General features: G+C 45.4%; 1 long non-coding RNA gene across 1 annotated transcript; it reads right to left on the reverse strand.

The window, feature by feature from the left end:
• Positions 1–792: 792 nt before the first annotated feature.
• Positions 793–25636, reverse strand: LOC141373518 (uncharacterized). The gene is made up of 3 exons (XR_012379584.1): positions 25372–25636; positions 24188–24360; positions 793–823 (listed from the first exon to the last, which is right to left on the reverse strand). It is a non-coding gene; the product is annotated as an uncharacterized lncRNA (long non-coding RNA).
• Positions 25637–27149: the final 1513 nt, after the last annotated feature.

Below are 27149 nucleotides of genomic sequence, written 5' to 3' on the forward strand. Positions count from 1 at the left end.
GAAATTTTGACACATGCTACAACATAGATGGACCTTGAAAACATTATGCTTAGTGAAATAAGCCAGACACAGAAGGACAAATAGTGTATGGTTCTACTTATATGAGATAATGAGAACAGGCACGTTCATAGAGACAGAAAGTACAATAAAAGTTGCAGAGGGTGGAGGTTGGGAGAAGGGGAAGTTATTGTTCATTGAATCCAGAATTTATGCTGAGGATGATGAAAAAGCCTTGGGTGTAGACAGTGGTGATGGGTACATGGTATTGTGAATGTATTTAATGGCACTGAATTGTACACTTGCAAAAGGTTAAAATGATAAATTTTATGTTATATAAAGGTTTTACCACAATAAAAAAAAATGTAGCAAACACATTAAGAAGAAGGCTTTGTTTTGGGGAAAACAGATCATAGCCTAATCTGTTTCTGCCAAATTGGTTAAATGGACTCCTTGAAGTCCTATTTAGACGTGGCTTCTCTTCTCTTCATTAATTTATTGTAACTAAATATAACAAATACTTATTCAGCACCTATTCCATACAAGGCACTGTCTCTGTTCCTAATTAATTCACTAACGGATGGGGCTGGGTGGAATAAGAGAAATACTAGCAAAGAACCATGGAAAAGAGAGGCTATCTCCAGTCCTGGGATAGAACCAGTTCAGGGGGGCGCCTGGGTGGCTCAGTCGTTAAGCGTCTGCCTTCGGCTCAGGTCCTGGTCCCAGGGTCCTGGGATCAAGCCCCGCATCGGGCTCCCTGCTCTGTAGGAGGCCTGCTTCTCCCTCTCCCACTCCCTCTGCTTGTGTTCCCTCTCTCACTGTGTCTCTCTCTGTCAAATAAATAAATAAAATCTTTAAAAAAAAAGTTCAGGGAATCATAAAAGTTTTGAAAAGAAATTGGTCTTTTTTTTTAAAAGATTTTATTTATTTATTTGAGAGAGAGAGAGAGAATGAGAGATAGAGAGCACGAGAGGGAAGAGGGTCAGAGGGAGAAGCAGACTTCCTGCTGAGCAGGGAGCCCGATGCGGGACTCGATCCCGGGACTCCAGGATCATGACCTGAGCTGAAGGCAGTCGCTTAACCAGCTGAGCCACCCAGGTGCCCAAGAAATTGGTCTTGAATGGTGGATAAGATTTTACTGTGCAGGGGTGAGTGGAGAGAGCGTTTTAGTCTAGAGAGAGTGAATACCATGAGCAGAGACCTGGGGAACAGCAGTCAGTGACTATGATTAGGGTGTACCGAGGGAGAGCAAGGAGCCGAGCCTGTCAAGTGTGGTTGGTGGCCTATCATAGAAAGCCTGGTCCCTGGGTTGAGGACATCATACTGCATATGGTAGCCAGTTGTGAAGATATGAAATGATTCTGCAAGACTCGGTGGAGTTTGCCGGGCTTAATATGGTAGTTCAGGCAAGGGCCTCAAATAGGGTGATGGCAGCAGACACAGAACAGCCCAGAGCGAGATGACGGATGTTCCTCAGAGGAACATGACTTTGGGTGGGGGGTGGAGAAAAGGAAGTAAGAAAGTCTCAGGAAGAAGGCATTTGAGGAGAGAAATCAGAGAGTCTGATTCCCCAGCAGATGGATTGTGAGGGCTTCCCATATTGGAAGCACTACAAATGCATACTTTTAACCTTAACAAGGCCTTCGCCCTTCAGTTCTCTCTCATTCTCTGAAGAGCTATTTCAGGCCTTCTCCACCTTCCTCAGATTTCCTCCTGTTCCGCCATTTTCCTCCTCACTCTCAGCCTCCGACTTTGCCAAGAATCCTTGAAATCATCAAATCAGATTTCCTTCAGCTTCTTGCCATCCTGGCGACAAACTGACCTGCATCTGACCCTGCTCTCTCTCCCTTCCCTCCTCCTGCCCCAAGCACCTGAACCCTGCCCACCTCCTCTGGAACCTGGAATGATCAATTATTCCCACTGTCATATGAACATTGATCACTTCTCTTCTTACCTGACTACACTTGGGTTTCTTTTTTAACAGATTTATTGAGATATGATTTACATACCATACAATACATTCATTTAAAAGTGCAATTAGTATATTCACAGAGTTGTGTTAACTATCTCCACAATTAATTTTTTTTCAGTTATTGCTTATGTATCTTTTTTATTGTGGTGAAATACACAAAACATAAAGTTTACCATCTTAGTCATTTTTAAAAATATATTTATTATTATTATTTTTTAAGTAATCTCTACATCCATCGTGGGGCTTGAACTCACCACCCTGAGATCAAGAGTCCGATGCTCCACCAACAGAACCAGCCAGGTGCCCCATCATCATAGCCATTTTTAAATGTACACTTCAGCATGTCACATTGTTGTGCATCACCATCCATCTCCAGAACTCTTTTCGTCTGAAGACGAAACTGAAACTCTGTATCCATTCAACAATAACTCTCCACTCCCTTTTCTCCCTAGCCCCTGGCAACTACAATTCTATTTTCTGTCTTTATGAATTTGGCTACTGTAGGTATCTCATGTAAGTGGAATCATAAAATTTTTGTCCTTTTACGATTCACTTATTTCACTTAGCATAATGTCCTTAAATGTCATCCATGTTTAGCATATGTCAGGGTTTCTCCTTCCTTTTTTAAGACTGAATAATATTCCAGTGCAACAAAATAGATATCATATTTTGTTCATCCATCCATTCATTGATGGGATCTTGGGTTGTTTCCACCTTTTGGCTATTCTGACTAATGATGCTGTGAACATTGGTGTACAAGTAAATTGCCATTGCCTAGTCTTGTTTTTTTTTTAAAGATTTATTTTATGTATTTATGTATTTAGAGAGCATGAGCCGGGGGTGGGGGGTGCGCAGAGGGAGATAGAGAGTCTCAAGCCGGCCCTGAGCTGAGCATGGAGCCTGACATGGGGCTCGATCTCACAACCTTGAGATCATGACTTGAGCCGAAATCAAGAGTTGGATGCTTAACTGATTGAGCCATCCAGGCGCCCCTTTATTCTTGGGTTTTTGACACTAATGTTATTCCTTCCTTAAAGAACTCTCTTGCATTGGCTTCTAGAAAATTACCCTCTTCTGGTTTCTTTCTACTTCTCTAGTTGTACCTTTGCTCCATTTCCTCTGTCATCAGTTAAACTTTGACATTTTTCAGAATTCCATCCTTGACCTTTTTTTCCTCTCATTCTACACTCTCTCTGGGTGGTCTCGCTCATTTTCATGATTCCTATGGTGATTTCCAAATCTCTATTTCCAGTCCCAATTGCTTAAGACCACATCTAATTTGTTTACACTTCCTTGCTGGCTCTCTTTTATTCTTTTTTTTTTTTTAAGATTTTATTTATTTATTTGACAGAGACACAGTGAGAGAGAGAACACAAGCAGGGGGAGTGGAAGAGGGAGAGGGAGAAGCAGGCTTCCCACGGAGCAGGGAGCCCAGTGCAGGGCTCCATCCCAAGACCCTGGGATCCTGACCGGAGCCAAAGGCAGACGCTTAACGACTGAGCCACTCAGGCGCCCCTCACTTTTTTATTCTAAATTCACTGGCTTCTCTCCATCTCCGTTGCACTCTCTGGTTCTCAACCATCAGCATCCATCATCTCTTGCCTGGATTACCTCATTGCCTCCTAACTGGTCTCCCTACTTCCTGTCTTGCCTTTTTCAAATATACATAGTTCCCAGAGAGATTTTCTACAGTGTGAATCTGATCATGGTGTTCCACACTAAACAACTGGTTCTACAGTCACTTCAGTGAGTTTTCTCTTGCCGTAAGGTCACTACACAGGCTGTTCCTTCTGTTTGAATGCTTTTCTAAACACCCCCCCCCGACCGCAACACCTGGTTGACTTGCCCCATCTATGTTGGCTTATACCTCACTTTCTCTGGAAGGTTTTGTCTTACCTCCCACCAAGGCAGGGTGGCTCTGCTCACACCCTAGTCACCCACTTATTCTTCTGCATCTCCTACCACAATGTAAGCTCCCTGTGTGCTTGAATGGCACACAGTAGGTCCTCAATATGTATTTGCTGCATGAATTTGTGATAACTGTTTTTTAGCACAGAGTTGGGACTACTGCTCTGGAACTTGATGGAGAAGGCTAGGTTGAAGATCTAAATGTGAATCTGAGAACTAACTGCATGCAGGGGACAGTTGAAGCATTGAATTATATTCAATGTTTATTGAATATGAATATATATATCTTACTAAAAATAAGTATGTCAATATACTATTAGTACATATTACTAGTGTGTGAAGTATATACTATAAATAGGTATGTATAAAATAAGTATATATGTTATTATTAAGAATCTGAATATATATTTTACTATATAAACTTTGCTATAGTCAGATTTTTTTAAAGATTTTATTTATTTATTTGACAGAGAGAGAGACATAGCAAGAGAGGGAACACAAGCAGGGGGAGAGGAGAGAGGGAGAAGCAGGCTTCCCGCTGAGCAGGGAGCCTAATGCTGGGCTCGATCCCAGGACCCTGGGATCATGACCTGAGCCAAAGGCAGACACATAATGAGTGAGCCACCCAGGCGCCCTGCTATAGTCAGATTTTTAAGGCAATTGCAAAGAATTCTCAAGTCTCTCTGTTTTCAAAATTTCTATATTTATGTTTTAAGCCCAGAGTCATGAATAGCTATTTGGGCAGCTCCACATATTCCATGATCAGAATAGACTTGTTCAGTGCTAAGACTTAAGGCGTCCATTGCAGTGAGCTGCATGCTCACAAAATCACCTTTGCCTGTTGTCCTGGGGCACCTGGTGGCTCGGTCAGTTAAGCGTCCAACTCTTGATCTCAGCTCAGGTCTTGATCTCAGGATCATTAATTCAGGCCCCGCACTGGGCTCCACACTGGGCACGGAGCCTAATTAAAAAAAAAAAAAAATCTTAAATGCCTAGCCCCCAAAAGTATGATGATGATATTCCTAAGTCCTCACTGGGTATACTTTGTGTCCATGACTCATGTGGGCCTCCCAACAGCCCAAAGAGATAGATATCATTACGTACATTTCACAAATGCAGCTGCTGAGAGTTAGAGAGGTTATGTAGCTTGCCCAAGGTCACTCAGCTTAGAAATACGGAAGGCAGGATTTAAGCTTCAAGCTGGTCGAACTCAGTGCCCAGGCTCACCAGCCCTGTATTGAGCAGCTTCCAAGTGTGCTGTGAAGCAAAGCCAGGCTGCCTGGTGTCTGATGGCGGCATGGATAAAACCATATGATGGCAAGCACATGGCAAATGTACAGCGCTCCTAATTCATGATGGGCTTCTGCTTCCATCACTGCTTTTCGTCTTTACAAGAACCCAGGAGTGCAAGGACAGGGCCATTATCCCCATTTTAGAGATGAAGGAACTGAGACACAGGCAGGTTAAGCGACTTGCCCACTGCCTCACAGCGAGGCAGCAGTACAGCTGATATTAGAACCCAGGTCTCCCAGCTTTTAGTTAAAAAGCTTTTTTCCATTACAGCACAACCTTGTGGCCTTCAGCTTTCAGACTCCGATTGAACAGCAGCATATGAATTAACTGAGGTTACTGTATTATCCCCTAAAATGACGGTTTCCCATTAAAAAAAAAAAAGAAGAAGAACAGCAAAAATTCACCAATGGAACATGTGCAAAATACATTTTCACAAGGTCATTCTTACCCAGAGCGGTTTTAAAAAAATTATTATTCTCCATTTGGGCTTTTGGTCTATGATCCCATGGTAGGTGCAGTTAAATGGTAATTTAAAATTTTAAACAAACAATGTTTCAGAATTGATTTCTGGTTAACAAGACTGGTTTGGAAAGATGGTGGGTTTGGAAGATGTATGCTAAAAGGACTTGAGAAATTGGTTGACCTGCACAGTTAGAGAATTTAGAGATGTTGATTTGGAAAGAACCACCCGAGGAGTTCTAGCCGCGGTTTGTTTGGTGGGCCTGCACGCCATCGCGATAGACACTGTGTGTTGATGACATGTACTTCACAGGACAGGCACGCACAATGGCCCACAATGGGGACAGCGACAGTGACATGGTTACCAAGTACTGTATATAATGTGCACCCTTAGCACACTTGTTGGGATTGGTGTTGGTTTTACTGAAAAACATTTTTGTTTATGGAAAGTACGATGTCTTTAAAACACCAACAGGTATATCTGTTAGATTATGATTCAGCAGATACTGATTGGGGCCCTGTTCTGTTCAAGATGAGGTGCCAGGTCTCGAATCAGGATTTTTGATGTTATGTGAGTCTGAGCTTCAGGCGGGGTGCAGGAGCTGCCCCGGGGCTGCCTGTGCCCCATCTCCTGCCCTCTGCCCTTTGGGGGGAGCCTAAATCCTCACTTCATCCATAAAGGTGTCTGGGGGATTCCCAGTTTCTGAGCTCCCAGCAATCCAAGAAGCAGATGTTGGAGGGGAAGCCCCACCTACCTTTCAGCTTTGTTCCCAGGCCAAATAAAACCAGAAAAGTCTTTCTATTTTGAGAAAAGCAATTTATTCTGGACTCATGTTTTCTCCCACACTTGGGCAGGTGAGATAATCTTAATGCAGTTTTATCAGCCTTAACTCTTGAATTCTTGGCTGTTAAACTTAAAAAAAAAAAAACCCTCAAAGAAGCATAAACCCCCCATTTCCATACCAAAGAGCACTAGGCTGTTCTTGGAAACCTTTATCTCTTTCATGGTGGTGCTTGTCTCATATTCTGTCACAGAATGGTGAGAAAATCAGCTATAAGAAGAGAAAATAGTGCCACAGAAACTTAAAACTAACTCACTGATAACAATGAAGCAATAAGCATATGTTCTTTCCTCCCCTTTCTTCAGCAAATATATTGAGAAGAAAACATGTCTTACATAAAGCAATCTTTCACATCTCCATACATGAAGACTCAAAAACGTAGATAGCCTTGACTTCACAATGTATGGATTCAGAACCACTTTTGTTTTCGATGTTTGCTCAGGTTCTTAAGAAATGCCTCTCCAGATGGATTTCAATACAAAACAGGAAAAATTAAAAGGTGCGTCTGAGGAAGTAGAACACAAATCAGGGTTCATCTCCCACCAGAAAAGCATGGGTGTTTGCGTGTGGTGAAAGTTTTATGGATGCTCCGAAGGTCACCCAGATGTTAAGGGAAGTCTGCAGTTACAATTTCACGTCTGTGCTTATGTGCTATATGATAAATCACATTTATCTCTCCAAACATTTCAGCCACTTGTTATCATTTTTCAATTATTTTTACTCTGTTTTAGGGGGCTTTCTCAGGGATAATTTGTCTCTTAAATCTCCTGTTTTTTATTTGCCCCCAGTGAGAGAAGCAGGAAGTACACAGCAGATCTTGGAAATGAAGGAGTTGGCTGTTCCCCACAAACTCTGAGCTGCTCTTAACCCCTTTCCCCCCACGAGGTTTTTTTTTTTAACCTGACGAGAGAATGGCCAACAATTGAATGGATCAAAGAATGGGAATATGAGTTCAAAAACCACATACTTTCCCGAAGAAAATAGTTTATACTTGGGGAAGAATCAAATATGCCCCCTACCCTGAGAACCCAAAGTACAATAAAACTAAAAACACATAAGAGAGTATGTGAAATTTATATTTATGATTTTCTATAGAGTCACAGGATTTAATTTCTATTTTTAACTATTTAAATGAAACTCTTTCCTTTCTCTCTGATTTGTGAATATCAATATTGTCATACTTAATATGTAGGAGATCAGTCAACTCTATTGAAAGTGGTAAAGTAGGATAAAAATAGGACCTCCATGGGGCTGTTGAGAGGATTAAAATATGTAAAATGCCTGTAACAGAGTAGCACAAAGTGTTCAATATTTATTATTATTATTGTTATTGTTATTACTTCTAAATGTATTCCCATATTCATTTAGCACACAATGGGGATCAAGTTATATGTACTCTTTTGCCACCTACTTTTTTTTTAAATAATAGCTTTTAGACAACTTTCCATTGTTAACAATTGTAAATTTATATTTTCTTTTAAAAGAAAGAAACAACAAAAAAGAAAGCAGAGAATACTGGATATTTGTTGGACTCCACCAGTCTTATGAATGCCACAAATTCACCTGGTCATTCTCCTCTAGATTCCTATCATATGATTCAGTGTTGCCCAAAAAGATTAAAATAAATACCTCCAGGCTCTGTGACCTGACCTGGCAACCAGACCCCAAGTGAACAGAAAGCAGGTGGTCTGTAGGAGCATCTAAGTGGCTCATCTACACTGTGGCAGGCACAAGCACCCCCTGAAAATTTTGTGATATCCTAGGGTGACAACATGGTGGGATTACTTCTTAAGCAGAATTCACATTTCATTATTGTTTGGGGACTTGAACTTTCAACTCAGGTCCCATCCCCAGATGTAAGCTGATTCTGAGTGGTGGAAGCAAGATAATTTGGAAGCCAGCTAGCCTTGCTGCTTGTCATGTCCTCGACGCTGGTTTTGATCTGAGAGGCTTCTAGAAGGAACCCATGGCATGGAGCAAGGGGACGGACTACATGCTTGATGGTAGTTGCCCTCTGCCTGGAGTTGAATAGTGTCCCCCAAAAGTTAGTTCATGTCCACCTGGAACGTGTGAATGTGACCTTATTTGGAAATAGAATCTTGGGGCACCTGAGTGGCTCAGTCGGTTAAGCATCTGCCTTCAGCTCAGGGTATGATCCCAGGACCCTGGGATCAAGCCCGCATCGGGCTTTCTGCTCAACAGAGAGCCTGCTTCTCCCTCTGCCTGCCACTCTGCCTATATGTGCTCTCTCTCTATCTCTCTGTCAAATAAATAAATAAAATCTTAAAAAAAATAAAAGGAAATAGGATCTTTATAGATGTAATCAAGTTAAGTTGAGGTCACGTCGGATTAGTTTGGGCCCTAAATCCAGTATGACTGGCGTCTTCATAAGAAGCAGGAAATCTAGACAACAGGAGTGCCATGTGACAATGAAGGCAGAGATTGCAGTTATGCTGCCTCAAACCAAGGAGAGCTGGCAAGGGACTGCTGGTAATGACCTGAAGTTAGGAGAGAGACATTGAACACAATCTCCCTCTGAGCCCCCAAGAAGGAAACTTCCATGATGACACCTTGATTTGGGACACCTGGTCTCCAGAACGGCAAGAGAATACATTTCCATTGTTTTCACCCACCAAATTTTTGGTAGTTGTGATGGCATCCCTTGGAACCTAAAACACCTTCTTATGAATACATGCATATTGGAATGGAAATATGCAAAGAACATACCCTGTTTAGATAGACAAGTAAGAAAGGAAGGAAGGAAGAGAGAGAAGAAAGGAAGGGTAGAGAAAGAGCAAGTGTCAAGTTGGCCAACACTGTTCAATCAGAGGATATCAGATACTGCTTTGTTAAGATGCTAAGGCTCAATTAACTCCTAAGAATCTGGCCCTGAATCCACAGCTGATGGAACACACAATCTGATGGGAACACCAGCCAGTGATAGTCAATATGTTTGATTAGCAGGGGATTTACCTGCAAGCAGCACGCTACTTAGATGCTATATGTAAGTTCACTCTCACACTGTTCACCCACAGCCCCCTGTCTTGAAGACCCAGGCACAAGTCTGGTGGCCAGGAGGAGGCCTGACTCTAAAATTACACGGAGCTCTCTTCTTTATGCAAACTGGGGGGACTTGACCCTGCTGGCGAGTGTGTTCTGGAAACATCGGCAGCCTTCCACCCAACCTCAGTGGAGTCGCAAACTTACCCTGGGCCCTGCTGCTGCTGCACAGGATCTGGGTGCACACTACTCACCCTTGCATAAGAACACTTTAGCCCCTGTTAGTTCAGACCCTGCAGACCTAGGATTTAAGAGTATTTGAATGAACCCCAGGCAGATATATGATCACATTTTCAATGAGAAACCAAGAATTTTTGCTAAATGAATTTTAGAGTGTCTTTGCTTTACAATGAGGATCAGTGACACTGTTATTTTGCTAGGGCTTCCCAGACAAAGTACTACAAATTGAAAGCTTTTGACAACAGAAATGTATTGTCTCACAGTTCTGGAGGCCAGAAATCTGAAATTAAGGTGTTGACAGAGTTTGTTCCTCCTGAGGGCTGTGAGGAAGAATCTGTCCCAGGCCTCTGTCCTTGGCTTGGAGATGGCCATCTTCTTCCCTGTGTCTCTTCATATTATCTTCTCTCTCTGCATGTCTGCCTCCGTGTCCAAATTTCCCCTTTTTATAAGGACGCCAGTCATATTGGATTAGGACTTACCCCAGTGACCTCACTTTAACTTGGTTACCTATGTAAAGACTTTATCTCTAAAGAAGGTCATATTCTGAGAGACAGAGGGTAGATTCCAACATATCTTCGTGGTGGGGGGGTGCAAATTCAGTCCCTAACACTAACCAAGCTGAGCTAAGAGCCTGTACACTGCCCAAGTTCACATCCTGACTGCTCTTTACTCACTTTGAATGTTGAGGCAAGTTATTTAAGCCCACTGGGCCTTGTTTTCCTCATTATACATGGGGATGGTAATAATGGAACCTCCCTTTTAAGGTAGCTATGAAGAGTACCTGTAATAGTATTGTCACATGCTTAGTGCAGGGCAGGAAGCTACTAAACACTCGATAAACAGATATCAGTATTAGCATGAGGGAGGTGACAGAAATGGACTGAAGAACAAGACATTAGTATGAAGACATCAGGCCAATCCGATGCAAGCTGACTTACTATGTGACTGTTTTCTAAGAGGGTGGCACCTGTAGGATCATCCCAGAGTTCTTAGGGCCCCAAGATCCTCGACGTGTCAGTGTTTTTGGAAGATTCCGGCAGGTAGTCATACTTACTTCCCTGAGGGTTTGACCTGAGTCCTAATTTTACAATCCCGAGCCTACGTTTGGGCTTTGAGGTGCCATTGGCTGTCTTAACTAAAATCCCCATCAAATTCAAAGCAAAAGGGGTTCTGTGTGCGTTTGTCCTCTTTCTTCTCCAGAAGATGACTGCGTGCCCTGCGTTGATATCAGAAGAGGCTCTTCCACACTCCAGCACACAAGGCACTTACTCTACATTCCACCCCTCCATTTCTTTAAAATATATATAAACAGACAACACTTTAGATGCTAGGAAATGATGTGACCTAGAAAGTGAGATGACAGATAAAACAAGAGAAGGATCTCCAGGAACACAATCTTGTCGAGGTAGATCTTGTCAGAGCAGATTTTCTGTGACCATAATAAAGGGCTTTTAACACGAGCTGGGTTGCCTCATTTCTGAAGAGTAGAGGCTAGAGAGATTCTTAAAAAGGAAAAATAAATATTGCTCTAATTGGAGCCAGAGGTGAGGCAGGGTGGGACAATGAGCAAGCAAGGACTGTTTATGTTGGAAAAGGGAAAAGTTAGAAACGATGTAGCTGAGGAATTCAGGAAGATGAAGGGCTTGGTCAAAACCAAAGCAGTCCCTCTTGTTTGAGAAGAAAGGACGGGGTCCAGGAATGAAGAGGAAGAATCAAATTACAGGGCAGCGGACGTAAGCTAAATGAAAAGAGAAACCACTGCTTTCTGCAGGTATTGAGGCCAGGAAATTCAGTGTTAGGACAGTTTGAATCTCCAAAGCTTTGGGAAAATTTCATGCCAATGAAAAATGTGCGTGGTTAATAAAGATTAGATAATAGTTATCTGAGCAGAGGCCAGGAGTATTTTAAAAGAACATTGTAGACAACAGTGTCCCCCACCTGCCTGGAAATTTCTAGAAAGTTGATCCAATGTCTTATATTTTTCTTTTGTATTTCCTCATCCATAGGGAATGACACATTAGTCATTGCTACCTTTTTTTTTTTTAAGCAGATATTTTACATGTTTTATTTCTAATTCTTACCAACAGCCCCCTTTTATTTTTAGGGAAAATGAACAAAGCTCACAGAGCCAAAATGAGTTACTCATGGTCCTTGGGAGGCAGAACTGAGATTCAAACCCAGGTCCGTCCTATGTCTAAATGAGCACAATTTCTCAGTACATTTCATAGAACTTAGAGAACTTGAGACATGAAGTAGAAATTAGAAACCATACAATCTAGCCACCTTTCCTCCTGTTTTACAAATGAAGACGTTCAATGTAAACGTGTGAGGGGATTGGTCCAAGCTCCCACAGGAAATAGCAGAGCAGAGTCATTTGCTGATTAAATTAATTCATGAATCTGTGGAATTTCTAGCAATTAGAAGAAAGATATTTGTAAACCTCACAATTACAGGTTCCCTCAAAATGTCTAGGTATTTTCACATTTCCTAGGTTTCAAATAATCCATGTCTGGGCAAATAAAAAAGAAATTATGCTCTCCTACTTTTAACAAATCTCAAATAATAGCACTGGAGGAAGTAAAAGTTCTTTTGATCTTTCTGCCTCTGCTAGTCTCAGTTTACCAGGATTCAATTTATATCAGGATTCCTCTTGGGAGTAGAACTAGATTAAAGATGTAATGTTTGAATCAAACAAAAGTGTGAATTATAGAAATTTTAAAAATATTCAGTGACTGGAATCTCATTCAGCTAGCACACTTGGTCACCAATGCTCTATACGTCATGCTAAGTGTTAGGGATACTAAGTGGAACGGAAGGAGATTTCTGCCTTCAAAGTTCTTGTAGTTTAATACAGATCTTTAGTACAAAGAGATAAGTTGTCACGTGGTCTGAAAAGTGTTATTTTAAAAAGGAGAGAATATACACAAATAAGAATTTAACCTCGTAGATGTCCTTAGGGAATCTGTCAAATGAATACAAAAATATTAACAAAGGTATGTTTGTAAATTAGTGCTCCAGAAGCTCTTCAAATGTGCTTGAAATTTTTCTTCTCCTTTTCCTTGTGCATATTACCTTATCTTGCTTATTGCAATGGTTGGCTATTACTGTATACCAAATCACCACAAAGCATATCTCACAGTCTCTATGGGTCAGGAATCTGCATGTGGCTTGGGTCTTCTGGCTCTGGTCTCTCACAAGACTGCAAGGTATTGGCTGGGGTGATAGTCACCTCAAGGCTTAACTGGGGCAGATCCACTTGCAGCCCACTCCAATGGTTGTTGGCAGGATTCAGTTGCTACTTTGGTCTCTCCCCATGTGGGTTCTCCATAGGGCAGCTTACAATATGGCAGTGACTTCCCTCAGAGTGAGTGAGTGGGTGGGAAGGCAAGAGAGAAACAGTGAATGATACCAAGACGGGAGTCACGTGGTCTTTTATAACCTAATCTTGAAAGTGACATCCCATATCTATTGCCATATTCTATTCATTACAAACAAGTCACTAAATCCAGCCCACACTCAAGACAGGGGTATTACACAAGGGCATCAATGCCAGGAGGTGATCACTGGGGACCATCTCAAAAAACTGCCTATATACTTATCCTGTGAATTTATTTTCTCTATTAACAATGCTTACAACACCATCCTCCCATTGGCCCAAACCAGAAATACAAGACTTGCCCTTTACTCCTTTACCTCACCCTTCACCCCAGTGAATCCATCACGATGCCTTGCCATTTCTATTCTACCTCCTAAATATCTCTCAAGGTCATACAGTCAGGAGGTTCATTATTCCTATTGCCACTACCTTGGTTCAGGCTCTCATCGCCTCTTGCCTGGATCTAGGATGGAGACAAAAACCTCGGTGTTTTGCCTGGCTCCAGTCTGGGTTCCTAGAGCCATTCTGCATACAGGGCTGGTACCATCATTCTAAGGCACAAATCTGGGTAGGACAGTCCAGCTTAAAATCCCTCAGTGGCTCCCACGGCCTCCAGCATAAAGCCAGAAGTCCTCAGCATGGAGAACAAGGCCCCTCATTTGGTCCTGCTGACTTCTCTGAGCTCTCCTCTCCCTGTACTCCAGCTTCTTGGAACAACTGTCATCTTCCAAACTGGCAGTGTATTCCCTGAGTCCTTGGGATAGCAGCTCCTTTTTCGTCCTCTGAATAATTCCCGCTCAGGGCACTACTCAGAGAGGGCGTTCTCTGAGAAGCCTCCTCTGTCTTCCCAAAGTAGGTGAAGGCTCCTCCCAGGGCTCCCATGGTCCCTGGGCTGACTTCTCCTGATATTTGCCACCCTGCACTGCAGCGACCTGTCTTCGCATATACCTGCTCAGCCCTCTCCAGTCTCAAAGTTTACTGACTTCCCCAACTGTTGAGTCTCTTTAGTCGTTTATCCCCAGGGTCTGTTAGGTGCTTGATAACTATTAGTTGGGGGAAGAGTGATGAAAACTCTGGGAAACTCTGCTTCTTGATTCTCTCAGCTTCTTTTGTTCCAGTCATTAGGGACAGCTGCATGATTTGTGGGCCTGATGCAAAATGAAAATGAGGAGGTCCTCGCTGAAAAACCGCAAAAAAGCCATTTCCTTTCTTATTCCCTCTCTCTTGATCCATTGAGGTGTTTTCTATTTGCTAGTTAATGTTGCACACCCTCATGCATGGGGATAGTTGCAGGGAGAGTGCAGAGCCTCACAGGCAGCTGAGGGTGTGTACCTGACCCCCCCTCACTGCTTGCCCCCCCCCCCCCCCCCCCCCTGCCCATACCCTCTCACTCACTCTCTCTGGGCCAAGCAGCACTTTCTGGGTGGGGGTGAGAGGGAGGGGCCAAGAGCCCATCCTGGGGAGGCAGTGGGAGGCAGGACAGCATTTGAGCCAAGGCTCCAAGCCCTTGGTACCTTCTCCATTGTCCCAACAAACTTCACTTACAAAACATAAAGCCAAAGATAAAATTATTGACAGTTTTATGACTGTGGCCACAGAGCATTAAGCCCCAAGCACAGGACCCCTTCTGAGCACAGGGTGTTGTGTGACTGTATGGGCACACCCATGAAGCCAGCCCAGCCGGTTATCCATATGCTATTGAACGCCTTCCTATGGAATTTGGGTCATTCCCACTGTTTTTGTTTCTGCATCCGTCAGCTTTTGTAGGACCAGGCTTTGGAAACTTCCTAAGGCAGATAGATCTGCATGCTTGGGAGGAAGTAGCAGTAGCTTTTCAGGGAATAACAGAGAAAACCGGAAGCCTTCCTGCACTGGTGCTCCCATCATATCCCCGAACACATCCAGAAGGCTCAGAGTTCTCCTCCACATTAATGAATTATTAGCAAATATTATCCTCAAAGTATAATAAGATAAGATTAAGGCAGAATAGAATGGAAAAACCTATTCCCTCTGAAAGTCACTTTCCATTAATTTCTTCTGCCTTCTTCCTCATGTCTAAGCTAATCCCCCCCCCCCCGTCCCCTGGGCTCTGGACTCTGTCCCCTGCTCCCTTCTTAGTAACACTCCCCTGATGTTACCCTGCACCTTTAATCTCAACCCTCTGTGGGCTCCTCTCAATGCTCCAGTCCCTTCCATCTCAAACCCCCAACCCCCTGTCCACCCAAAGTCTCCCTACAGCTAGCCATGTGTTTCTTTCTTTCTTAACCAGTGTCTTGTAAGATCTTCTGCTCTAGTGTCCTCTGCAGTCTACCTCTGCCCCCCAACCCCAGCAGCTCCAAGTACTCTTGCTTCTCCTCTTTCCTCTACAGTGCGCCTCCCTCTTTGCCTTCCCCGTCAGCTGCTTTTCCTCTCTATATTTTAGAACATAGTTTCCCCAGGGTTCTTGCCGGGCCTAATCTCTTCTTGCTCACTCTCTGGACCAACAGCCTGTATATCCTGCTTCCAGTTTTGCCGTGATGTTCTTAGTGCTCTTGTGAATCACTTAAACTCTTTGGGCCTCCATTTCTGTATCTTTAAAAGAGGATTTCTGAATCTTGGCAATATTGACATTTTGAGCCAGACAATTCTTTGTTAGGGGAGATTGTTCTGTGCATTGCAGGATGTTTAACAGCATTCCCGGCCTCTAGCCCCTGGATGCCAGTAGCACCTCCAGCTGTGACAACCAGAAGAAATGTCTTCAAACATTGCCAAATGCTCCCTGGTGGGGGGCAGACTTCCCCCATTGAGAACTACTGCTCTAAAATGAAGAGTTGAACCAGGCCATCTGAATTTGTTTGCTACTGCTCCCATAGCAAAGTGACACAAATCGGGAGGCTTAAATGACAGGAATTTATTGTCTCACAGTTTTGGAGGCTGGAGTCCAAGATCAAGGTGTGAGCAAAGTTGGTTCTTGAGGGCTTTGAGGGAAAATCTCATCCATGTTTTTCTTCTAATTTTTGGCAGTTTGCTGGCTATCTTTGACATTCTTTGGCTGATCTCTGACTACATGTTCATGTGGTGTTCTCTCCTGTCTCTGTCCAAGTTTCCCCTTTTTATCAAAACACAAGTCATATTAGATTAGGGGCACACTCTATTTCCGCGTGACCTCAATTTAACCAATTATATTTGTAATGACTCTATTTACAAATAAAGTCACAATCTGAAATACTGTGGGTTAGGACTTCAAATTAATTTTGGAGGCACACAATTCAGCCCATAACATCATCTTTTATGCTCCTCGTGAGCTCTAATGTTCTATAATCTAATGAAAAGAAAGGAAATATTGGTCTTTGTGGACCCCAGCGTAGATTCAGATTCTTTCTGCTGAGTTTCTTCTTGCACCACCTACATCTTTGGACACTTCTCTTTGGGCAAACCATTCCTTCTGACTTCAGATAAATTTCAAAGGAAGCGATGAGGAAATGGGAATTTCAACTGTAGCTAGTCTACATGGAACCTGGTAGGGTAAGACTGACATGGACCTCAAAGAACATGATTGGCTACCATTACAAGGCTCATCTGCCATCCTTATGTTACTGTAAACCCACAGCACAGAACTAATAATATGAATTAGTCTGCATAGTTATAGAAACTATATTATTTTGGAATTACTCAATGACTTCCCTTCACCCCTCTAACCTGCATCCTCTCTCTCATCACAAAAAGGATACAGCTACAGATCTGCCCAGTCTGTCCAAAGAGACACTGTTTCTAGAGTAGAATGATGAACAACTTGGTGGAGGCATCAACGTTTGGGGACTGGTTGTGCTTATGTACTAATCACTCCTTTCTGCTTAGTCTAATAGGGGCTGACCCCAGGAGGTCAGGATCTTCAGGGGTGCTGATAGCCCTTAAGACATCATGAGCCTCAGACAGACTGCAAGTAGTTATTGTGGGAGGAAGCGTAGCATCCCAAACCAAGAGGCCTTTTCAAGTGGATCTTCAGTGTGATGGGGCTCCAACAGTTCCTGCTCAGATGTCAAAGGCATCAGGATGTCAGATCCACAGCCATGTCTCTGACACTCTTTGTGAACACAGGATTTTCCCAAAGAATAGTAGCTCTTTCCCTCACCCATAATCTGTTCAGCTTGCTACCCTTAGTTGGCAAGTAGTATTTTGAAGGACTTTGAGCCATTATGATCTCATAGCCACGTCTCAAAGGCCATAAGATAAAATATTTCTGCTTTTACATTCTGAAGTATGCAGTTGAGCAATCATTTGAGTAAAGTCAGAAATCTTCCCTTTCAGGTGCTTTTGCCCTGAGTTGTCTGGAGAGTGCCCCAGACCTCAGCTCTCCTCCCTCTGTTGCTGTCTTAAAAACCAGAATACAAATAGCATTACAGGGGAGTAGAGAAGCAGGTGTCCAAAAGGGTGGCCTGGATATGAGGTGCTGGCACTGTTCATAAAAGGAGGCATCAACTGAGGGCGAGCAGTCCCTGAGAACGTGAGGAAAGAAGTAGGGCTTCCAGAATCTTGCTGGAAGTGATAACTGAACTAAGAAATGTCAAAAAGGCTCTTTCTAGTCTAGGTCAGAAGGAGAGAAGGACATATGAGACCATATAAAGGAAGTTGGGCACCCTGGCAGTCTCCAGAGCCCACTGGTCCTCTCCACTCTGTGTTGATTTATGCCAGGCTTCTCTCACATCTACGTGCCCCGAAAGGACCCTACTCACTTTGGAGTTATAGGAACTGAGGTCCACACAAGGTCATTAGCCCAGAGTTAGACAACTAGTTAGGAACAGAGCTCAGCCTAGAATCCTGCCTGTCTGGCCCTATATTCTTAGGCACATCTTCAAAAGCAAGGAGGGTAAAGCCAAAAGGGAAAAGAAAGAACTACATGGAGGCATGGGGTGGAAAGGGCCCCTGACCATGACTTCTGTTATTACCTCCCACTCTTGTTTGTCTATGACAAACTTTATTGAGAATCTATGACCCATGTTCCCAGCCCTGTGCTAGGCACTGTAGAGGACACTGAAGATGGTTTTGATCCCCGAGGTGCATACACTATAACTGAGGAGGTAAAAAGATTGAACCAGTTAGGGAATAACACAAAAGATAATCAATCCACAGGTGATCCTTACCCTATGTAAGGATCACTTCTAGCTCTCAGAGTGCACCCTTTCAAGACCTGACATCCCAGAGAGGGATGACACTCCAGAAACACATAAACAGTATACGTCAACAAGATAACTTCACATACAGAGAAGTCCTATGAGGAAGACAAACTAAGGTAATGCAGTAGAACATAACTGGGGGAGTGGAACTGGAAAGGATCTTTCAGGGAGGGTGACATCCAGTTGAGACCTGAACAGTAAGAAGGAGGGAGCCATGTGAGGATCTGTGAAAAGAACAATCAAAGCAGGAGGAAAAGCAGGTGCCAAGGCCCTGGGGCATGTACAGGCACATCTGAGAGTGGTACATATCTAAAGATAGACAGTAAGTGGGTGAGCATAAGGACAGGGAGCATCAGGGGCCAAACTATGTAGAGCCTTCTAGATTTTTGGATTTATATTTTGATTGCAATAGGAAGCTATGGGAGGTTTTAAAAGGCAGAGGGGAGAAGGTGTTGTGATTTAAACTCTAAGAAGATTCTCTGGTTGGTTACTGTGTGGAGGATGGACTACAAGGAATGGAGAGAGAGGGGGGCTGGAAGTATAGTTGAGAGACTGTTGCAGTTGTCCATGTGAGAGATGGAGGTGGCTAGAACTCGGATTGTAGCAGTGAGTGTGGTGAGAAGCAGTCAGGAGAGCAATGTAATTTGGAGATAGAGCTAATAGGACAAATTGATGGTTTCATTCTGTGGTTTCCCTTGTGTTGACTGGGAAGGAGAAAACTGTGGGGAGCAGAATGGGAATGGATCATGAAACAATTCTGCCTGGGCCACATGATGTCTGAGGTGCCTTTTGGACATCTGTAGCCCTCAGAGTTTAACCAGAGAAGTAGAGCCACTAGAATATGTATCTTCTATAGTAGGTATCCTGCAGAAGCTGGGACCCTTTGTCACAGAGCTAAACAGACACCTGACTCAGGATCCAGAGAAGCTGAAGGAAGGTCAGGAGGAAGGTAGACCAGGTGCAGGCCTCACTCCTTTTTCATGCCAAAAACTGAGCCAGCAGATCAGCAATAATCCCTGGGAATTACAATGGGGTTGCTGCTTTCCTGCCACCCTCCAAAATCTTCCAAGAATCTCCTCTGTAGCCCAGCCTATCTGGAAATATACAAGAAGGAGAGCCTGGGAAATTAGCTCAGCCTCGTCAATATGACGCATTACAGAGCCACCACCATATCCACGTGGACCGGTTGAGTGAGAGGTTGAAAATATGAGTCTGGAACTCAGGGAAGAGGTCTAGGCAGGAGGGAGACATTTGGCAGTTATCATAAAGCCAGGGTTCTTAAAGCCATGGAGCTGGAGAAGGTCCTCTAGGGAAAGAAGGTGGACAGAGAATAAGAAGAACAAAAGACAGAGCCCTGAGGTACTTCGACATTTAAAGGTTAGAAAAGGAGGAAACATCAAAGGAGAATGAAAAGAAGCCAGTGGGGTGTGAGGAAAACTAGGCAAGTAAGGTAGCACAGAGGTCTAGGGAAGAGAGAAGGAGGTGGTGGAGCACAACACGCACCTCCGACAACGGAAGTCGAATAAAGACTGTCAATACAACTCTGCAAACGTAACACCCAAGGGTTACTTAGGATGTCATCTGCTACGGTCTGTATGTTTGTGTCCCCCCACCCCAAACATATATGGTGAAATCCTAACCCCCGAAGATGATGGTATTAGGACCTTTAGGAGGTGCTTAAGTCACGAGGTGGAGCCTTCATAATGGAATTGATGCCTTATAATCGAGGCTCCAGAAAGATCCTTAGCCCCCTTCCATGTGAAGGCACAGCAAGGAGGCACAAGCCATGAACCAGTAAGAGGGCCTTCAGCAGCATAGGACCATGCTGGCACCTTGATCTTGGACTCCTCAGTCCCCAGAACTGGTAGGAGTAGATTTCTGTTGCTTATCAGCTACCCGGTCTGTGGTATTTTGTAATAGCAGCCCAATGGACCAAAACATGATCCAAGTATAAGTACAGTACTGAATAAAGGGATCATGGGTGGTCAGCGGTGGGAAGGATCAGTCCTCATTGGCCTCTGAGTTACTGGGGAACACCTCAGAAACTAGTTCACGTTTAAGAAGGGCTCAGAAGGTCAGGTGGAATTGGAGCATCTGTGACGAACAGCATCTGCAGGGGCTTGTTCATCTCCAAACAATTTCAAGAGCCGCTTAAAAGTCACAAATCCCTAACCATTTCCCAACAACCCACACAGAGACCTCTCAGCCTCCTATGCACATCTAAGAATAGCCTACTTGGCTGCAGTTGGCCTGAAATTCTTGCTTTTTGCGTCAAAACACTTGGCCACTATTTTCAGGCTGACGCTCCCGTCTACAAATGAGAAGAGGTGCCATTGCTCATTGGAAGTGTTCTCACTTATTTGTTGTTGGCAGAGGAATGTGTCAGAACCTGGACAGTAAGTCAAAGAGTTTGCTGAAAGGAATCACTTTGGTTCTCTGCCTGTGGGAGAATCTTGATTTCAGTAGCTCAAGAATAGGCAGAAGCAGGATTAAAAGATTAAAAAAACAAAACAAAACAAAACAAAACAAAAAACCCTCTTAGTTTATTTAGCTTCCAAGTAATCCAGAAATGTCCAACAGGGCCTTTCAAACAAAAGGAATCCTCACTTACAAATGTGGAAACACCACTAATTTTTTGGGCCGCCCACTTCTGCACAATGGAAGACTATATGAGAAAGAAGGAGGCAGACCCAGCCTCCCTTATAAATAAGCCACTTGGATGTGTTTTGGTGAATAAATTTAGCACATTTTAAAATTCTATTTAGAAATACTGGTTTTTGATGGATTTATAGTAAGCAGCCAGAACGGCTGTTTCAAGATCAGTGGTCAAATGGATTGTTTAGTTCTACTTCAGACTGTACTTTCTTATAGGTCTTATAGGTCTAGAATTGCTAAAGGAGGGGGGTCCTCATGATCAGTGCTACTTGAATCAAGGTTGCTTGTGACTTTAGTGGGCCCCTGACACTTTTGCCTTTGGGGACCCCTTCCCCCATTAAAACAAAAATCTGTTTTATAACTGCATTGGTATAAAGACAACTGTGTTAAGATTATGTGAAAATAGGGGCGCCTGGGTGGCTCAGTCATTAAGTGTCTGCCTTCAGCTCAGGTCATGATCCCAGGGTCCTGGGGTCGAGCCTCGCATCGGGCTCCCTGCTCCACGGGAGGCCTGCTTCTCCTTCTCCCACTCCCCTGCTTGTGTTCCCTCTCTCGCTGTGTCTCTGTCAAATAAATAAAATATTTTTTAAAAAGATTATGTAAAAATATTTTCTTTAACCTAAAGAAATTCATTTTTTTTGTTCTTCTGAAAAGAAACTAAAACATTTTTTGTGGGCCCTGTGTTAGTTTCTTATTGCTACTGTAACAAATTACCACAAATTTAGCAGCTTCAAACAACACAAGTTTATTATCTTACAATTCTGGTTGTCAGAAGTCCAAAATCCATCTCCCTGGGCTGGAATCAAGTTGTTAGCAGGTCTGGTCGCTCCTCGAGACAATCAGGGAGAAACCATGTTAGCTTTGTCGAGCTTCTCGGAGCTGTCCACATTCCTTTGCTTGTGGCCTCTTCTTCCATCTTCAAAGCCAGCAGATTAACATCTTGAAACCTCTCCCTGACTCTGAACTCTGTTTCCATCAGCACATCTCCTTCTCTGACTCTTCCCCTCCCGCCTCCCGCTTCTAAGGAGCTTTGGGATTATTTTGGGCCCACCCAGATAATCCGGGATAATTTCCCCATCTCAAAATCCTTAATGTAATCACACCCACAAAGTTTCTTTTGCTGTGTAATCTACAGGTTCTGGAAATTAGGATGTGGACATCTGGGGTGAGGGGCATTATTCAGGCTACCCTGGTCCCTAACGTCACTGTGGGCCCGAGGCAGCATGCCTGCTGTGACTAAGGGATAGATTGGTCCTGACCCAAAATGCCGATCCAGGAACTGTCTGCCGCAGAATGTAAAATGCACTGCTTCCTTCACTGAGAAAGTGTTGCGATGAAAAAACCGCTTAGTGACACAGTCTATTTACAGTCTGGTGCAAGCTCCTCATCTCCTAGCAGGCCAGTAACCAACGATTAGGGGGCTGACAGACTGACGTAGGTGGATGAGGACGGTGTCAAATAGCTACAGGAATCTTCCCATTATTTTACTCGTTCTCTTTCTCTATGGTGGTTTGGGCTATCCTCGGGTGCACCTGTGGGCGCACTCTGTTTTCTTCCCAGCAGACTGCAGTGGTGATAATTCAGAATGTTGCGGAGCAGGCCTGATCTCTGGTAGGTGCTGGACACTCGCTGGGGGTTCCACTGAGGCTTGTGGAAATGGGTGAGTGAATATATTCAAATGAATGGAATTCATGTATCCAGTGACTCTGGGCCCACCAAGGAAGTGGTCTGTTTACAAGCTGGTCCACAATGATCTTGAGAGAGAGTAAAGCTCTGTGCAGATGCCTTAGAGGCCATGCATTGGGGGAGAGGGCGAGCTTCTTGGTTGCCTGGATCGGAGGCTTCCAAGTGGTGGTGCCCCTGCCTCCCGGGCTGTATCTCCGTGCGCACACGGGGAGAGGGCTCTCCGGAACCCGAGGCCAGTGGCGGCGGCCTGCAATGCAGTGGGGGGCCGGGAGGAGAGGGCGCGGTGGCCGCGGAGGCCTAACAACACGTAATTTTCTTCTCACTTCACGCGTCCTCCATCCGACGTGGCAGGTGCGCTGAGAAGGAACGGTGTGTGAATCGATTCGGAGAGGGTCAGGGACACGGCAGCGAGCCCGGGCCGCGCCCCGAGCCATCGATCGCCTCCAAATCAATTTGCACACCGCTCCCACTTAGGTCACCTGCCATTTCAGACAGGGACGCAACGGTGAAGTGAGAAGGAAATTATGCCGGGGAGTCCGGGGACCCTCTCAAGAACGTGGGGGTCAGCCTTCAGCTGCTCTGGCATCTGCAGCCTTCGGAGGGGACAGAGCTCCCCAGCCCAGGCCCCTTGCTGTTGCTCAACCCCGCCCTGAAGGGAGGGGAAGCTGGAAGGCTGCAGCAAAACGGGGCCACTCCGAAAATCTATCAGCCTTGAGCTCACCGCTGGGGTTTGGGCTGCCACAGTCATAATCCTAAGAGCTATTTCAGAAAACCCAAATTGCCAACAGTAATAATCTCTCCGCCGCGGGACTGGTTTTCATTTGTGCCTCTCAATGCACTTTACAATTAATTCTCACCAACCTCTGCCTCCCACGAGCCAGGCGCCCAAGGGGAGCCCAAGGCAAGGCTTGGAAGCTTCATGGCTCCCCCATTGAGAGGGCAAAGGGCTTTCCCACTGGGAAGACAGGCACCAAGGCCCAAGTCTTCCTCAAGGAGCCAATGACAGCAATCTTTTTAGAGGGGAGAGAAGGCAAGGCCATATGGGGGGTGGATAAGGAGCTGGAAGATGTCTCTGGCTCCTGGTGTGTCCAATCGGCCTCCAATCAGTTGAGGCAAGAGGCATCTTAACTACTTACAAGGTGGAAGACCTGATCAGTAAGCGATTTCCAAGGATGCTGTCCAGCCAAACCCCGACTGTGCTGTGGCAATGCTATCTTCTCCAGAGCTATGGAGAGAGTGGGGTCCACTTCACCCTGTTAGATCACAGGAATCCCAATAAACAAAATGGAAGATGATTTCCTGCCTGCAAGTGCTTAGCACAGTGCGGGACACTGGGTGGGTACTCAAGAAATGGACACTGAATCTGAAGCTGCTTCATGTTGACTTGGTCCCCTTCCCCACGTGGCTGGTTTAGATTATCAGTACATTCCAGTTGGCTAGGCCGATTTTCCAGGCAGTGGGCTCCTTACCTTTACTAATTCCTTTTGTTTATCCCATCGGAAGCAGGACCAAGGCAGGTCCACAAGAGATCTTGTGGCAGGAGCAGAGAAAGTGCAAGGATGCACCCACCTTGAGTTCTAAGAACAAAACAGGAAAACCAACTCACCTGCCTTGTGCCTCATGCAGTGCTGAGGTACATCTGTAGTGCTTTCCCTCGCTATGAAGGAAATGCTGATCAGGTGCTCACTGTCCTGCCAAGCCCCTCCTGCTTGTGCTTCGGATTTGTCAGAGCTCCAGGAGAGGGATGGGAGTTAGGTTTTACATTTTTGGAACTTGTATCTGGGGGATAGAAACAAAGCAGTAGAGACTGTGACTCAAGAAGTTCTCACTCACCTGCTCCCCAAATCAGGCCATTTGCTGCCAGCAGGTTGGTTTGGCGAAGCAGGGTTCCTGAGTGCTCACCGCCTAGACCCCAGACACACTGGCATGCTAGCACGCACACGCACACGCGCGCGCGTGCACACACACACACACACACACACACACACACACACCCCTCTGCTCAGCCCAAAGTCATACTTTCCCAGCCCGGCTGGATTCTCTCCTGGGTGAGGCCTTCTCTCTGAAATCCCTGCTCTCAGGACTCTAGCTGTTTCCACTTTGCATGGAGATTAAGTCTTCTTTATAATCAGGAGAGACTCATTCAGACCCTAAAGCCAGCCCTGCTGCCCAACATACTCTGTCCAGCCCAACTACAGGGAAGCTGATCTTCCTGTCCCATCATTTCTTTGACCTCACGGGGCACTTTCAGGGTAAATAAAGAACAAGCTTAGAGTTTAGTGCAACGAAATTAGACTGGGCCCTGGGATCACCAAGAGGTTGCTGGTGTGGTCCCCGCCTGGAAGAGCTCTACTGGTCTGGTGCATATACCTGGACTCCTTGGCCAGATGTAATGGTCTTGGGGGCCAGGCTTGTCTGCGTCCATGTCACAAGGCCCAATTCAGCAAATATGTGACAGAATCAAGGCCGTGGGGATTGGAAGCTTACCTGTAACCAATTCTGACTTGCTGAATGACCTCGTAGGTTAAATTTGTTGGAATCCATGCTGGAAGATGGAGTTGGAGGGTTAGGAGAGAAGACTGAGTTGGAAAGAGATAGAGCATCATTTCTTAGGGCTTCAACTCTATCCCTGCCTTCTAAAGGAAGCCAGGGGGTAAATGCTCCTCTTCTGATCTTCCCCAGTGAGCGTTTCCTGAGGCAAAAACCATGTAAGAGGCGTTTGGTCAACAAAGTGAAGACAACAGACAGATACATTTTGCATCCCCGCCAAGTAAGACGCGAGAGCCTCACCCGCTGAACAGGGTCACCAACGCAGGAAAACCTCTGCTTGACCAAGGGCCATCGGACATGTGGGTTAACTCCCTTTCTGTGACTTGTTGGCTTGTCTGTGTAGACTCTGGGTCCCCAGAGGGCAGGAAGCTGGCGTGTTTAACTATTTCCTCAATCTTTGGCTCCGGCAATATTTGCACATTTTATTAAACGTATCTTTCTTTATGTTACTAGACGCTTTCGTTTTGAACAGGAAACACATGCATTTGGCACAAGAGTCGGAACAATCAGGAGCCACCCCTTCACATTTGTTCCCTAGACACGCGGCTGGCTTAGGTCACCGGGCAAGTACTACACCCAGCTTCTTCTGTGACGCTTCAGAGACACTCCACACATACGCAAGCAACTGTACTAACAAGGATTCTTGATCTGACTGGATTATTTTTATTCATTCTCCATGGACAAGTATGTCCACTTCCGTCTACTTTTTCTGTTGGCATTGCCTCAGATGCCTTTCCTAGAAGAGTGATCTGTTTACCTCACGCACAGCACACCTAGTAGAACGCACGCGAGCCGCTGAAGCAGTCGCCGTCGCGAGGACACCGCCGGCCCCGCGAGGATTCCGGCCAAGCTTGGCGGTTCCGGCCGCGCGAAGGTCGCGCCGCGCCTCCGGGGGTGCAGTGCCCAGCTCCGGCCGCACGATGGCGCGCGCTTCCTGCGGACCCGGCCCTCCGCGGTGGCGCAGACAAAGGCGGGCGCCGAGCCTCCCCCGCGGGGCGGCGGAGGCGGCGGGCGCTCCGGGTGGCCGCGGCCGCCCCTTGCGCGCAGATCCCGGCAGCTGCCGCCTGAGCCTTTGTCCTGCGCCGCCCGCCCTTGTGCTAAAGGACGGGCGAGAGGACGCCGGGCGCAGGCGGCGCCGGCGGGCGTCCGCCCGCGTCCCGACCCGGCTCCCACGCTCGGAAGCTCGGCCCGGCCGGAGCTTGGGTTAAGGGCAAGAAACTGACAGCGCCCGAGTGGGACCCAAACGCCTGCCCAGGAAGCTTCCCCTCCTTCCACCCCTTAGCAAAGAATTTGCCCCAGAATTCCGCTCTGTGGAGGTTTTTCACCACGGCTCCGTCTCCCCAGTTGAAACGCTACAGGGTCTGGGTGTCACAAACGCAGGGGAAGTACTAGCATTTAGATTTAAGTGGAAACTAGTGAGCGCCTGGGTCTGGCTCCCCAAGCTCTTGTCTGCAGGGTCCAGGAAAACTTCCCTCCTCTCCTGTCCTCTAGTCTCGCGATCTCATAGAACTTTCTGTGATGGACATTAACTGTATCTTCACGGTCCAGTCTTTGGTAGCCATGAGCCACATGTAACTGTTGAGTGCTTGAAGTGTGGCTGAAGAACTGAATTTTTGATTGTATTTAATTTTCATGAACTTAGAGTAGCCGCGTGTGCTTGCGTGCGCGTAGGTACATAGCCGCCCCCTTTAGACCATGCAGCTTTAAGGACTCAAGTTCATCTGGGCGGTTGAATATGTAGTTATGCTGTTAACAGCAAAATTGTATAAAGAGTCACAAAAAGGATGGAGCGTGTGCCTGTTGCACCTGAAAAGATGCCTGAAAGTAGCTGGCCTGGGAGAAAGAAAAAGTGGTGTTGGTTGAGTTTATTCTGGCTGTTTGGGGAGATGAATAGGGGGTGAGCTCTGTGCAGGGTAAGGTGACCTGGGAAAAAAGCTGAAGAGGACATGAATCTTTAAAAGACCTTGCTACTATTGCAAGTGGGACTGGCCCAACTTTGATCTGTATTTAGAGAAAAT

The sequence above is a fragment of the Callorhinus ursinus genome, unplaced genomic scaffold (assembly GCF_003265705.2).
Source record: "Callorhinus ursinus isolate GAN/ISIS: 27379988/994484 unplaced genomic scaffold, GSC_fseal_2.0 scaffold10, whole genome shotgun sequence".
NCBI lineage: Eukaryota > Metazoa > Chordata > Mammalia > Carnivora > Otariidae > Callorhinus > Callorhinus ursinus.